This window comes from Protobothrops mucrosquamatus, unplaced genomic scaffold, assembly GCF_001527695.2.
Source record: "Protobothrops mucrosquamatus isolate PMUCROS unplaced genomic scaffold, P.Mucros_1.0 scaffold_257, whole genome shotgun sequence".
In the NCBI taxonomy this organism is placed as follows: domain Eukaryota; kingdom Metazoa; phylum Chordata; class Lepidosauria; order Squamata; family Viperidae; genus Protobothrops; species Protobothrops mucrosquamatus.
This window is the reverse complement of record NW_015386333.1, coordinates 2,022,267-2,038,790: the sequence shown is the minus strand read 5'-3', so window position 1 is coordinate 2,038,790 and position 16,524 is coordinate 2,022,267. Positions and strand designations below refer to the sequence as shown.

The 16,524-nt window shown below is 40.0% G+C and overlaps 1 pseudogene; it reads left to right on the top strand.

Annotated features, from left to right (window-relative positions):
• Window positions 1-15,567, top strand: part of LOC107302360 — a 34,680-nt pseudogene extending 19,113 nt beyond the window's left edge.
• Window positions 15,568-16,524: the final 957 nt, after the last annotated feature.

Genomic DNA, 16,524 nt, shown 5'->3' with positions numbered 1-16,524 from the left:
GACCTGACCTAGGGTGGATTTTTACATTGGGTTTTAAATATTCGGAAGACGCAACATTAAAATTCGGTTTAATTCGGTTTTAAGGGGGGGATTGTATATATGTTCTGGTTTTAAATATGTTGTGCGCCGCCCTGAGTCCCTGTCGGGAGAAGGGCGGCATATAAATTAAATTAAATAAATAAATAAATAAATAAATAAAGTATATTTGTTATATTGCATAGCAATAGCAAAGTAAAGCACCGTTAAGTTCTTTTCCAAAGAATATTTGACTCATATATATCCAATATTTATTGGCTTCAACTTTGCTGGAATCACATTTTCTTGGACTATTAATCCTGAAAGCTTTGAGGTCTACTTCCTCCACCTTCTCATCAGAAGGTGAATCCACTAGAGCCATAACATTTAACAGAATATGTACTTCTCTTTTTAACCCTTTAATTTCCTTGCTATCAAGCTATGCTACCATTAGTGTTTCTGTGACAAGCTCAATACAATTTTATTAAATAAATAAATAAAATAGCAATGGTAATGAAAGATAACTCAGTAATGAAAATCTGTGACAAGATCAGTACAAGCTGAGTCTTATATAAGTAGAATCACATGCCCTAAAGCAGTCGTCCCCAGCCTTTTTGGCACCAGGAGCTGGTTTCATGGAGGACAATTTTTCCATGGACTGGGAGGAGGATGGTTTTGGTCACACAGGGGTGGCTCTGGGCAGTTTACAGTATTTTAAAAAATCTATCATATAATAAAAGCCTATTAAAAATTTGTTCATCAACCACCAGCAGTAACAACACTTGATCAGTTTCATCTTCATTCATAGTCCCAAGCCCGTTGACAAAACCATACTTTGAGTGTTTTGGTGCAATTTTAAAATTTGATATATTCACCAATTCTTGCAGCTCCATTCCAATATGAAGAGTGTCTGGGATTTGAATCATGTTGTCAGCATATAAATTTAATTTACTGTGCCAGCCAATAAGATAGCAAGCTGGATGCCTGCCATCGTCTGGAGACAGGTAAATTTAGGCGGAAGATTTAGACACAAAGAATCCTTTTCACCTATTGCTAAAGACATCAACTGTAATGTAATCAAGGCTTGGCACAGATCAAGACCAGAAATCCAATAAAGAAAGAACAAATTTAAGGGAAGTTGAGTCCAGAATTCAAAGCACCACCCAAGATAAATAAAACAGAACTGAGGATTGAAAAGCTGTTCCCAGTAAGGGAGGCCAATAAACAAGCCCTGCTGTGCCATCACCCAGATGCACAGTAGAGGCACATTACTCCTTAGATTCAACTCTCTTGTCGGCCTGCATCTTGGCAATCTATATCTGACTGCAGAGCTCAGCCCTTTGTTTCTTTCGAGCACTGTTCTGATTGGGTTGGGATGGGTGAAGCTCAAAGATTGTTGGAGAAATTGTCTGGAGTTGCAGACAGGGAGTCCTGGGGACTTGCTGGGTCTTCCTCACCCAGCATGGTGTGAATGGCTTCAACACTGCTGGAATCATTCCCTCTAAGATTATTATTCCTAGAAGCTTTGGGGTCTACTTTCTCCTTCTCATCATCAGAAGATGAGTCCACCAGAGCCATAATGTAACATAATATGTTCTTCTTCCATTTTTAGCCCTTTAATTTCCTTACTTTCAAGCTATGCTACCATTAGAGTTTCTGTGACAAGATCAATGTAAGTTGATTAAATCAATCAATCAATCAATCAATCAAATAGTAATGGTAATAAAAGATAACTCAGTAATGAAAAATTGGCAGGAATATATAGCTAAAATAGTAAAAAAATGAGCAGGTTAAAATATTGTAGGATTTCCAAATACAAACTATAAAGTTTTAGCTCACAGCACACCATTTAACCATCATTGAAATGGATAATTGATGTGGAAATACCAAGAGACAGTGGAATAGAAGACAAAGAATTAGAGAAGACAGTATCAAGATCTGAAATCCAAAACTGAAAGATTATGGCATAAAGCAGCTGTGGGAATTCCAGTAGCTATCAGCACACTGGGTGCCTTACCAAATAATCTTGGGTGGTACTTAGAAATTGACCAAGGCAAAATATCCATTTGTCCACTACAAAATGCCACACTGCTTGAATCTGCACATATACTATGCTGATATATTCTAGGTTCTTGGGAAGAATTTGAAACATATGAAGTCCAATACCAGCTAAAGAACGGTCAACTGTGATTTTACACTGTTGTGAAATAATGACCACCTATTTAACAGCTGTAAGATTGCATTAACTGACTACAAACAATGGCATGACAAAATAGCAAGTATGGTTCAATGGATTATCAGCAAGAAATATTATTTGCCTGAAAGCAAAAATTGGTAGGACTATAAAATAGGCAAAGTAATAGAAAATTAAGAAGTTAAAGTGCTTTGGGACTTTAGAATTGAAACAAACAAGCATGTGGCATGTAACACTCCAGACTTAGCAATGGTCAATAAGCTGACAAAAACATTTGGATAATGGATGTGATGGTACCTAGAGACGTAGATAAAAGTGTCAAGTTCAATGTAAACATCTGGCTGACTATGCAGTCTACCATAAGAATATGATGATGTTATCAATTCAGTTGAGTCTGACTCTTGGCAATTCTATGGGCCAGGTCTCTCCGCATCTTCTGATCTTGCACTATTTCTTCGAGATTTCTATGGTCTGGCTGGTGTCAGCTTTGATGGTGTCTAGCCATAGTATTCTTTGAAGGCCTAGTTTCCTTTTATCATAATAATATATTACATTTATATGCTGCACAACTCCCAATAACTCTGGGCCATTGGTAGGGATCTTGCGATCTTGTTATCTGTTGTTCCTGATACCAGTCCATCTTGGCGCTGGAAAGTTGTCACTCCATTTGTGAAATACCACTTTGAACTCTTTTCAAAAGATAGGATGCTTTTCATTGATTGATTTACACCCACAATTATTAAACAAGACAGTTGTCAAGTGAGTTTTACTCATTTTACAATCTTTTTTTTTAATTTTTAAATTGATTTTCTAATTTCACATTTAAGTATTTGAAAAGCAACGTGGCAGCTGAGTTGGTCAATAATTCAATAACATACAAATATCTTTAATACAGATCTCAAACTATTACATTAAATATTTCTTCTCTTTTCCCCTTAGTATTTATTGTCTCATATTTAAATTAATACAATTCTTATTATATCGATTAAATAAAAATAACTTTCTTACATTTATCAATAATTTTTGTTTATACATATCCCAGTTGTTTTAACATTCAATCTTTTTAGACAATCAATGTCCTGGTTAATTTTTCCCATTTTTTAGTTTCCCATTAATATTTAAATTTAACGTTTAGTATTTATAATTTCCAAGTTTTAAATAATCCCAATTCCCTTTATCACAATTCATCACAAGATCTAATGTTCAGGATACATGTCTTATCTATTTGAATTCTCACCATCTTACATCAACCAATTAATAATACAATATAATATTCTTATTTTATGATAATTTCCAAATATCTTAAATTTAATAAACAAAATTTCTCTTATTTCAACATTTAATACTTCCTCTCTTCTTCTCTTAATGTCAACTATCTCATATTTAAGTTAGTATTTTTTTATTGCTACAAGCAAATCAATGTTCAAATTCAACTATTAATATTTCTACTTCCACGTTTTAAATAACCAAAGTTTTCTTTATCTCCACTCATGACAATATCTAGTATTCAAAATATACATCTTATCTATTTGAGTATATTCTATTTTATTTCTCGCTAGTAAGTCAAAACCCCAGTTTTCTTCAGTCTTATTCTAGTTTTCTTTCTTTGCCAAATCGTCTTCCATGTCTATGCTTTTGAATCATCAAATAAATCTCCCTGCATTATTATGTGTATTGTTTAACGTAGAAAGAACCATCCGGTTGCCATTTTTTTGAGAGGACTAACAAATTGTCTCTCTATTTTTCCATCTCAATGTGATTGTTCTGAACTATTTATCTTCTCTTCAATCTATTCTTCTTCTTCATCCTCAGGTTTCTTCTGATTTATGTAGAAAGTCTTTTCTCTTTTCCATATTGTTAGTCACTTTTCTGGATTTTCCATTGACTGTATTTGTTGATCAGTTGAGTCTTCTGTCATAATATTTAATTATTCCACTTTTTCTGTTATATTCTCTGTAGTTAATTTTTTAGTTGCAATCAAAGTTTGAGTTCGTATCTCTGGACTGGCATTTTGTTCTTTTCTGTAACCTCTTATTTCATCAATAGCAGTTAAAATAGTTTGATGAATTTCTTTCAACATAAAGAGAATCTGTTTCTGGTCTTCATCTATATTCTCTTAGTAGTGTATTAAATTTAAAAACTTTAAAATCAAAGAATGCAGGAAAAAAATTTGTCACTGAGTATAGAACATAACTGGGCTTCTCACAGCTAATGTCTCAAAGTTACATAGGTCTTATCTATTGTCTGGGCTGCTGGCCAAGTCTCTTTTAAGCAATAACAAATTGTAATATCAGGTTTAGCCACAAGATGTCACCCCTAATTTAAAGGTTTTTTTTTAATCCAAAATTTTTGTAATCTTTTCAATTTTGCTTTTTTTTATAAGTAAAAACCCAGATCTTCAGTAAGAATAAAAAATCTTTTAATCCACAAACTTTAAGAAATAAAATTCCAATTAGGATCAAGTTATTCTTGCAATGTTTTAAACTCCCCTAGATAGTCAGTCATCACAGTTTCTAGAGGGAGGGATAAAATCTCCCTTCCCTGTCCACAGGGGGGAAAGTACTTTAAGCAGCTTATGCAGGAAAAAATAGTTAGGATTTAAGAGAGGTAGATCTCACCCAGTCTCGTCTGCGCTGCTTTATAGTTGCCTGGTGGTAAGTGTGACTTCGGCTGTCTGCAGCCTAGTGATGAGCCATATTGCTATGGCCAATCTTTTATCTGCCGGTTTGGAGGGCTGCCCCGCCCTCCCACGATCAAGCAGAGATTCCCTCCTTGCTGGTCGCCCCTATAAGGGCGACTTTTGACCCTTTCCAGGGTCCCCCAGCGATGTGAAACTGTACGCGGAATACGGAGCTTGCCTTCCAGACATCCATGGTGGCAGCATCGGCAAACTAGAAGTCCCGTTTTACAATCTTTCTTGCCACAATTATTAATTGAATCACTGCAGTTGTTAAGTAACACGGTTGTAAAGTGACTCTGGCTTCCCCATTGACTTTGCTTGTCAGAAAGTTGATCACATGACCCTGGGACACTGCAACCATCATAAATATGAGGTAGTTGCCAAGCGTCCAAATTTTGAAGCACAAATGTGAAAAATGATCATAAGTCACTTTTTTCCAAGACTTTGTAACTTCGGTCACTAAATAAAAGGTTGTAAATCGAGAACTACATGTATTAACATATAATCCAGGATAAACACTTTTCAGGAGCCCAGAAGGGGAATTCTTCTTTGAAGTCATCAGACATACAACCATTTAATATATTTAAATAATTTTTTACTGTAGTAACTATAGTCCATTATTATGTCTCCCCATAAAGGGAAGAATATGAGGTATCAAATTATTGTAATAAATCCACATTATTTGGCCCCCTTCTAGCATTAAAATTGCCAACCAATAGCAAAGTAAAATTAAAATTCTTCATAATTAGGTCACCAAGCCAGGCTTCAAAACATTCCCAACAATTATTAATTTGGATCTTTAATCTTCTTGATGGAAAATAGGTATTTATAAAAATAAACTTAACTGAATTAATTTATTTAAACTTGAAGTTGAAGGCTTGAAATCTCTCTTTTATAAAGTAGATGGTTGTACATTTGAGAAGAAATATTTAATATCTTTTCCCCATGTTATTTCATCCAGCTCACAAATACATAATAATCATACCTTTCCCTTGACCTAAGCATTGACAAATCTTACAATAACAATCTGTCACTGCTGCATTTTTGGATTATATATTCTATGGATACACTCCACCTCTTCATCAGTAAATTATATATCTGTATGTCCATATCCTTAAATAGTTTTCAATATGGTCTGACATAACTATTGTTGGATTATTCAATTTTAATTCCTGTAAAGGAATAGTCTTGAAGAACAGGAGAAAGAGCAAAAGGTAACCAAAGCATGGTCAGATTAAAAAAAAGATAAGTCTGGTCCAGACTGTAACTTGTGAAAGTGGTCTCAGACAAAACCATCTCTAGTTCTCATGAAGTTAAGGAGAAGGAGGGGGGAAAGTGAATTCAGACTTGAAGATTCTATTAGTATAACATTATAATAACAATGGTATTAGTATGCATGACTTTGTTCCCTAGTCTGACCTACCTTAAAGGGCTGACTGTTCTGGATTGTGTGGTTTCATCTACTGCTGAATTTAATCAACATTCAGATCTTCGTCAGAATGTTGTTTGTTTTCAGCTGGTTTCTTCCTTTCCATTTCTTCTTTCTCAGTACTTCTTCAATTCTCTCTCAAACTTCCTTATGCATCTTTTTATATTGTGATGTTTCTTCCTAAACATTTCTACTAATTCTTTTTATCAGTCAGCAAAGGTTTTTAGCTAAATGTGACTAGCTAAGATTTAAATAGAGCTTGTTCAAGAGAACAGCAATCAGCTTCTGGTTAGGTGTTGTAGTGCGACAGGCACAGGAAGATGGGTCTCCATCTTCCATGTTCGATTTCGCCCCACTGGGGACCCTAAAAAGGGTAGAAAGTCACCCCAGAGAGGCAACAAAGAAGGTTGTTGTTGATCGCAGAGGGGTAGCGGCCCTTCTATTTGATCTAAGGAAGCCCTCCAAACGAACAGAGGAAAGACTGGCCACATTCATGTGGCCAGTCAGAAGCTGTTGACAACTGAAGAAAATAAGCACTAACGAGCAACTTTTGAGCAATGTGGATGGAACTGGGTGAGACTTTATCATCTCTTTATGACTTTTTCCTGGAAAAAAAACACCCAAAGCAAAGAATCCCCCCTGATGAGAGAGGGAAAGGAAATTTCTACCTCATTCCCTCAGGAAAAGAAAATCAGAGAACTAATTGCTTGGGGGGGGGGAACGGAGAAAATTACAAGATTAATTTGGAATCAGTACAGATATATGGCTTTGAAATTTGGGGACTAAAAGTGTTTTTGAGACTTTTTTAGAAAAAAGACTTGAAAAGCTTGCAATATAAGTTTGGATTTAAAAAGCTGGAAGATGACATCAATGACATCAAGTGGCAAACCACTGCATTACAATCTATTATGCTTAAAAGAAACTTGGCTTGAAGCCCAGACTCAGATAAGACTTTTGTTGTCCTTGGACATTTTCACTTTTGAAGACTGCATCTGCGAAAAGGGAAAAAAACCCTTATGCCTGCTTAGTTGTCTTGCAGATATGATAAACTATTTTGAAACTGGCCTGCCTGGATTACGAATACAAATACTAACTGACTTTTAGAGCTGTGTCATGGAGCTGTTTCCCTGTAGAAGAAACATGTATTACTGATTGAGATGATGGAATACTTTGGATTATAAACCTTTGATTGATGAACAACTTTTAATTGTTTTTTTCTCTCTGGACAGAAAGAATATGTTTTTCATTGGACAGAAAAACTTGAATTTTGCTTATATTTGTTTAGGGGAGGCTTAAGGATGAACAGAAAGGCTGACTTGATAATTTGGAGTTCAAATGACAATTGACTGAAACTTTTTAAATCCCTAAATAGATTGGACTATAAAGATCACATACAAAAACAAAATTGATGTTTCATACTTAGCCTTAAATGGTAAAAAACCATCCCTAACTCTTATCTTCAAAGCCCCCAGCTTGACATACCAACAAGAAAATGTTGATGAATCTCAGAAAAAAATTCTTTCTATATTGAAATCAATACAGGAGACAATTGACTTAGCTCATGATGAGATTAAAAATAACACAAAGGAGATAAAAGAACAATTTTCTAATCTAAACCTACACATTCAGAAAATGACTACAAAGAAGGAACTTAGAACCCAGAAAATAGAAGGAAAATTAGAGGAAGCAGATCCAAAAATGGAGGACCTAAAGGAAGGAAGCAACAGACAGACTCAAACAAATGAAGAATTAGAAGACATAGTGATAATACCAGAAACGGAAAAGATATCTTACTTGTCAAGATCTCAGAACACATTTGAGGATAAGGAAGAAGAGCTGATCGAACGGAAGATAAAGCTATTAGGAGAATTGTGGAAAACTGGAGCAGGAGGGAAGCTGTTTAATGAATATAAATGGACTGAGTGTTTTTTCAAAAATAATTTAATCAAACTGTCTTTCTTATTCCAAACAATATACACAAAAATAGAGGAAGAACTACCTGATGATTCAAATGGATTGACTTGGAAAGTTTGTTGGCAAAGGAAGAAAGCTAGACTGAAGAAAATAAATAGATGTCTGAACATGGCTAAGAGAATAGATAATTGTTAGAAATAAAAGTATTATTATAACTAGAAAGATAGGATCTGCAACTAGAATACTATATTTTGGTATGAGAAGGGAAATATGAAAATGCTAAGAGGGTCTGAATAAGGAAGCTTTTGATTATCCAAATATAATTTATCATGAGAAAATTATAAGCAATAGAGACACTCTGAACATTGATGGGAAATCAAAAAATTTTAAAAAGCAGGAAAAACAGGATATTGATTGAACAAATGGATTTTAAGTGCAAATGCAATTGAGATATGTTTTGGTTAGAAAAGATATTTTAAACTGACACCATTGACATGTATAATATTAGAAAAATGTGATAAAGATGTTGATATTCAATTTATATGTATTAACAGCAATAAGAATTGTATTTGCCTAATGTGGAAAAATATATACCACCAGAAGAAGAGAGGAAGCACTGGATGGTATAGTATTGGATCTAGATTGAGGAAGTTAATATGTATCACTGAATTACTAATGAACACAGACAACCCGTTGTTTGTTAAGTATTTATGATTGTAAAACTAGAAAATTAGTAAAATATTTATAAAAAAAAGAGAACAGCAATCTGTTCAGCATACCATCCTTCCCAATAGCTAGCCACTTCCTCTTTTATTAATTATAAATAAGGGTGCTATTGGAACTAGGCCACTGAGGCTAAGACCCAAACCATTAGTTCTTTATTCATAGAAGACAAGCAATTCAATGTCAGATGTACATTCTGACCTAGTAAATGATAGAGACCAAGTTCTGGTTCACATTTACATTGTGCACACAGGGAAAATGGCATAGTTGAGGATTAATCTTCTCATCCAATTGCTAGAACAAAGTCACACCTTTTTTAAAACAGTCTTTTTCTAAACATTTGTACCATTTAGTACTTCTTTTTCATAGCCACATGAGATGTATGTGTGAAAGACTCTGCTGATAGTAATCCAAACTAGGGTCTGTCTGTAGGGGCAGTTAAACCTGATAAGGTCATGCAGAGGGTTTCCCTGTGTGTTATGGGAGGAAATGCCACAAAATGACTGCCTCTGAACTCTGTGAGACATGTGCTGCTGACTCCCAGAGACAAATATTTTCAGGGAGTGGACTTAAAAGGCTGTCTGGGTTAGCTAGGTTTGGCAAACACAACAATAAAAGCACAACTGGTTGGTGCATCTATATTTTCTTTCTTGCTCTCATTTTTTTAAAAATTGTTTTTGCTTATCTGGTGCTGGGTTGTGCTTATTGGATACTAGTTAATGAGTGTAAGATCAACTCAGAACTACCAGTCAATTAAAATGTATTTATGTTCCCAAAACTAAACACAATAAAAAGACTGGAAATAATAATAAAAGAAATTGTGAAAAAAATCCTAAAACAGTTAGTAGACAATAACTAACAGCTTGAGGGAGGAACCAGATGACTTCTAGCAGCTATATCTGTTGAGTAGAATTTTGGAACCATCTTAGAAATGTCTGAAATGGTGATCACAATGACCTCCTGGTCACAAGAGTAGTAACAATTGGGTTGCCCTTAAGTATATAACAGACATTTTAATAGCACATATGAGACAGATTCTACCTCCACGTTTGAACAGAACAAGCTTAGCTTTTGTATGGGAAGCTTATACAGTATAACTACCAATTGATGTCCTAGTAGATAGTGCCCCAGCTCAGGCCAAAGTAAATTGTCTTCTACATGGAACATATAAGAAATATTTAGGGATAGTCCAGGGAGGGTGAACAATTTTGCTATAAGAGGAAAGGGAAATTTTGGTTTTGTCATTCTGGATAAAGTAGTTTGTCAAATACTCTACTTCAGCCACTGTTTTATGAAGTCCCTAAATAGATGGAACTGACAGGGTGAGATCAGAATGTGTCAAATTGTTGTTAGTCTTCTTAGGTTGGAAGACACCTTTCTAGCAAGATGAGATCCACTAAAGACATTCCCCAATAGGCTTGCTTTAACCAGAATCTAAAACAAACTTCTTCAGCCCCTCCCCCCAATGCAGCCTAATTCCAGTCATATTAGAACATTGGAAAACGAAAAAGAAGTTCATGGTAATATTTCCAAGAATTTTGATTGGATTACTTCTAAACTAGGAAACTCCTTATAAATAACCTTATTGAACATTGTTGTGTCCTAGGCCTGTTGAGGAAACTCAGCAGGCCCAGAAAGGTTGCAAATGGTCCCGGGGATTGCAAAAGCTGCCCGGGACCAGACTGAGCGGCGCCAGCCTTGCGCTGCATTCCTATTGGTTAGCACTAGCTGGGTTCCTCACCCTATAAAAGGCCTGCGAGCCTTTTGCTCTTTGCTTGGAGTTGGAGAAGGAGAATAAAGAGCTATTGTTTACACAATGCGTCTTCGTCAATTGCTTGCGAACCGCAAACACAACACTGGTGACGAAGGTGGGATCCTTTGCAAGCTTAAGAAATGAAGAAGGACTTACCCAGCAAGTCCTGATGAGGGAAGACGGCGTCTGCATCAGCGTCCCATTCTGCCAGTACAGCGTCGCTAGAGAGTGAGCTCGGCTACCGGACCCTTTCCCAAACATCAGCTTGTAGAGGAAGCGATTGGTGAAGATCGTAAACTACGATGTTGAAGATTGGCCGCTTAACTGATTTCGATGTCTCCCACCCAGAGAGATGGAACTCCTACATAGCACGGGTAGAGAATTACTTTAGAGTAAATCAGATAAGAGAAGACGTCCTGAAGGCAGCAACTCTTCTGTGTGCCTGTGGACAAGAAGCTTTTGACATCGCAGAAAACCTGGTGGCCCCTGCACCTCTCAAGTCAGTAACATATCCTGATCTGAAAAAGATGCTGAAGGAACATTTCCAGCTGAAGTTATCCGTCATTGCTTGGAGGCACATGTTCGAGCAGAGAGACCAGAGGCCGGGTGAATCTGCTGCGGACTTTATTGCTGCCTTAAGGCAAGCGGCCAGGCCTTGTGAGTTCAAGGATCTGGAAGAGAGGCTGTGAGATCGCTTCGTTTGTGGCTTGAGGAGCAGAGACTTACAACAGAAGATCTTTCCAAAAGAAGATGTTTTCTTCCAAGATGCCTTACAAGAGGTGGCAGCTGAGGAAGCAGCTGGCGGGGCTATGAAAGCATTGCGGCTCGCCAGGAACCCTCCAGACACAGCAACTGTCCATCAAGAGGACGCTCGAGAAGGATCAGAAGCGGATCCTGAAGAGGAGGTGGACAGACTTCACCAGCCAGCTGAGAGGAGGCAGAAGGGACGTCCGGACAAGGCCCCAGCAGCTCTTCAATGCTTCGGGTGCGGAGGACGCCACAAGCGAGCTGATTGCAGGTTCCGCTCCGCCATTTGCCGGGCGTGTGGTAGGCAAGGCCACATTGCATCCGTCTGTTTGGGTCACCAGAAGGTCCAACCTCGGGAAGAATTGCTTCAGAAAGGTACCAGGGTCCCCAGCCAACACAGGGTGGGTTTCTGCGCATCGTGCAGGAGTATTCTAAGAACAGGGACACACAAGCCCCTTAAGAAGAAACTTTCCATTAATGTAAGGTTGCAAGGGGTTCCCTTACTAATGGAGTTGGACACTGGGTCCGCTCTCTCCATTATTTCAATTAACACATTCAAAAGGATTTGTAGTAGTAGCGGCCTTCGAGCTAAACTCAGGCCATCGAATCTAATACTTACAGATTTTCAGAATTCTGTGGTGTGTGTTAAGGGGGAGGCCACCTTTAATGTGCAGCATAAGGATTTTGAAGGTCTCGTAGATGTGGTGGTAGTTGGGGGTGATCGTACAAGTCTTATTGTACTTGATTGGTTCGAGGCTCTGGGAATCCAGGTAACTGGGCTGCACCATTTGCAAACGGCAAGCCTTGCAGAGGTCTGCAAGTAGTTTGCAGATGTGTTTAGTTCAGAGCTAGGATCCTACAAGGGGCCTCCCATCACACTACGGTTGGACCCCACTGTCATGCCCATCAGGGTTAAGCCTAGAAGAGTACCTTTTGCCCTCAAAGGTAAAATAGATTCTGAGCTGGACAAATTGCTCCAGCAGGGCATCTTAGAACCTGTGGATTCTAGTCCATGAGAAACCCCCATAGTAACGCCTCTAAAGGCTAATGGGGAAATACGTATATGTGCTGATTACAAATGTACACTGAACAAGGCGTTGCAACAGCACACTTATCCAGTTCCTGTGTAAGCCACATTCTGGCCTCCCTCAAGGGGGGGGGCACATGTTTGCGAAACTTGACCTGGCACAGGCCTATCAACAGTTACCTGTTGATGAGGCAGCTGCAGAGGCCCAGACTATTGTAACTCACAGGGGGACTTTCAAGGTCAAAAGATTGCAATTTGGGGTATATGTAGCCCCTGGCATATTCCAAAGTGTAATGGAGAGCACACTTCGAGGTATTCCTGCGGTCTGCCCCTACTTTGATGATGTTCTCATTGCTGGGGAGTCATCTCAAAATCTAGCAGAGAGATTAAGGGCTGTCTTGCTTCGTTTTCGCAAAGCAGGCCTTAAGTTAAAGCAGGATAAATGTAAGATAGGAGTCACTTCAGCTGACTTCTTGGGTTTCAGGATTGATGCCCAAGGCATTCACCCTACAGCAGACAAATTGCAAGCTATTCAGCAGGCCCCAAGTCGAAAGTCCAAGAGTGAGTTACAAGCCTTCTTGGGACTTTTGAATTTTTACCATGCATTTCTCCCACAGAGCCGTTACATAGGCTCTTAGACAAGCAGGCAGAGCTGTTACATAGGCTCTTAGACAAGCAGGCTCCATGACAGTGGACTAAAGTCCATGACAGGAGTTTCAATGAGGTTAAGGCCTTGCTCACTTCCAATGCTGTTTTAGCGCATTTCAATGAGCAACTGCCTGTTTGCATCGCATGCGATGCATCTCCTTATGGAGTGGGAGCAGTACTTAGTCATCTGAAGGCTGATGGGACACAGGTCCCTGTGGCCTATTATTCAAGGACTCTGTCATCTGCAGAGTGGAATTATGCTTAGATTGACAGAGAGGCCTTGTCAATAGTGGCTGGCATTAAGAAATTCCATGATTTCTTATATGGCCCCCACTTCACAGTCTATACAGATCACAAGCCTCTGCTGGGGTTGTTTACAGCCAACAAACAGACACCTCATATCATTTCTCCTCGTACGCTGAGGTGGTCCATCTTCCTGTCAGCATATGACTACACTCTAGTTCACAAACCTGGTAAAGAGATGGGCCATGCAGATGGCCTAAGCAGACTACCACTGAAACAGGTAGAGCCAGACCCCGCTCCGGCCATTAATATTCTTTCAATTCAAGAGTTGCCTGAATCTCCCCTCAATGCTAGGGACGTGGCTGCAGAGACTGCCACTGATCACACGCTTGCACGCGTGCTGACCTGGGTATTGTCAGGATGGCCTGACATGTGTCCAGATGCGACATTTCAAAGTTTCTGGCAAAGGAGAAATGCACTGTCTACCTTTCATGGGTGCCTACTATGGGGTAGTAGAGTAGTTATTCCTGCCTCACTGAGGTCTAGGATCTTGTCCTCTCTGCATGAGGGTCATCCAGGAATTGTGCACATGAAAGCGCTTGTGCGCAGCTATCTTTAGTGGCCTGGGCTTGACAAAGTTATCGAAGCTCAGGTACACGGGTGCCAAGTGTGCCAACAATCACGGCCTGACATGCCTCAGGCCCCAGTACACAAGTGGGAGGAGACGCACACCCCTTGGTCACGGGTACATTTAGATTATGCTGGGCCCTTTCAGGGGCAATTCTTCCTTATCCTTGTAAATATCCACTCCAAGTGGCTAGAGGTTGTACCTGTCTCCTCCACTACTACTGCCAGGACCATCCAGGTGTTAAGAGGAATCTTTGCAACCTATGGCCTTCCAGATGTGCTTGTATCTGACAATGGTCCTCAATTTACATCTTCTGAGTTCCAGGCTTTTCTTCAGGCCAACCTGATCCGGCATGCAACGTCTACTCCCTTTCACCCTTCCACCAATGGGCAAGCGGAGAGAATGGTGCGCACCACCAAAGACGCACTCAAAAGACTAACATACGGCAGCTGGCATCATAGGTTAACAGATTTCCTTCTTGCACATCGCACCACACCATGCACTGCCACCGGAAAGAGCCCAGACGAACTGCGCTGGGGTCGCCGCCTTATTACTAAATTGGATAGACTGCACCCTGACCGGGTGGCTTCACAGGTATCACAGCCGCGGGCACCTAGGAGACTTCAGGTGGGCGATCCGGTCTGGACTAGAAACTATGGTCCTGGACACCTCTGGGTCCCTGCTGTCATCTGTAAGATCTCGGGACCTCTATCATACGAAGTGACCCTGGGAGATGGTCGCGTCCTGAGGCATCACATTGATCAACTGCACTGGCTGCTGTCCCATGATGCTTCCACCCCTGCCTCCGCTCTCGGGGGGAGGGGGCCCAGGAGCCAGATCGCACTTCAGGTCAACATTCTGAGACCCTGCCCCATTGCTCCTGGGAAGTACCGCAGGACACTAGGGATTTTCCAGGGGTGGAGCACGGGCATCCTCAAGGTTCAGCTATTGCGTCAAATTGGGAGTCTTGCCTGTTACCTATAAGGCAACATGGTGATTTATTTACTTAGAAATTTTTATATACACCCATCTCACTGAATGTGATTCTGGGCACTGTAAAATTAATGAAAATTAAAACAATACAACAAACATTAAACCAATTAAACATAAATTAATTTTCCAGGATTGCAGGAAACGAATAATCTTCCAACACAATACAGCCACCTTTCAGGATCCCCATGAGATCCCCAAGATTGTTGGAACAGCCACATTTTATGGGCTTTCTGGTATAGATGGAACTAACCCCTTGAGGGGAATGACATTCCAGATAGCAAGAGCCACGGCTGATAAGGCATGTCTTCTGGATCCAGTGAGTTGTAACTCTTTAGCAGACAGGACCTACATCTTACCCTTCCCACTGGACCTAATGGAATGGAAAAATGTAATCAGAAAGAGATTTTAAAGCTCAAAACTATCAACTTGAATTACATTTAGAAGCAGACTCACAGCCAGTGTAGCCCACAAAATAGAGATATAATGTGTGCCATCCTACAGCAGCTCCATGTGGAGCACATTACAGTAATCTACTCTGGAAGTGATCAGGGCATACTCAGGGCATGTGAGTAGAGCCTCATGGTTCAGGAAAGGGCACCACTGGTGCCCAATACAAAGCCCTCCTAGCCATGTCTGCCACCTGTGCTTGAGTAGTAGTCATTGCCTCCAGAAATCGTGGGCACTCCATCACTGGAGATTTTTTAAAAAGAGGCTAGACAGTTACTTGTCTGAGATGGTATGTTTTATGTTTTGAGGTTCGAGGCATGGAAGCACGAGACATTGTTGTAACCAAACTTCTTTATTTGCTCCTTAACTTCACTCAACTCTGCAAACAGGCACACAGGCCTTTTATAGTCTTCCAACCCCCAGGCAGTCCAGCCAATAGGGAAAACCCTTTCTTCACGCCTTGTGCATGCGCATAAGTCCGGTGCCAGCCAGTCTGGTCCTGGGCAGCTTTTAGGTTGCCCGGGACCATTTGCAACATCTCTGGGCCTGCTGAGTTGCCTCATCAGGCCAGGACACAACACCCCTCCCCCCTAGATGGAACACACAAATACAATTGTTCCTAATAAAAAGAAAAGAACTTTCCTGCTCACACACAGGCAAACATTTTTAATAAATAATAAAGTTATCTAAACAACCTGCTCTCTAATTTTAGACTTAGTGTGTCTATCTTTTACCAAGCGTAGGTCCCCTATTACCTTGTTATGGACCAGCAAGATTCCTTTGTGATGACAGAAACCTCACATAGTCTCCCAGATGCTTAGGAGGGGCCTTAGCCCATTGCGACTTACACAAGGTCAGGGAGAGTGCCTGGCCTGTCAGCTCACCTGCCCAGCTAGGCAGATCAGACTTTTACTTAAGGGTGCCTGGCCTACTGGCCCATCTGGTGGGCTCGCTAGACCAGGACTTTGATGCTCATAATTTGCAGGTGACCCCTGTTGAGGCGTACTGGCTGAGTTGTCTGAGCTCTCTCCAGGACCCCTTGGGGAGGAGGAGATTCCCCAATCCGCTGGTGGAGCAGAGGTC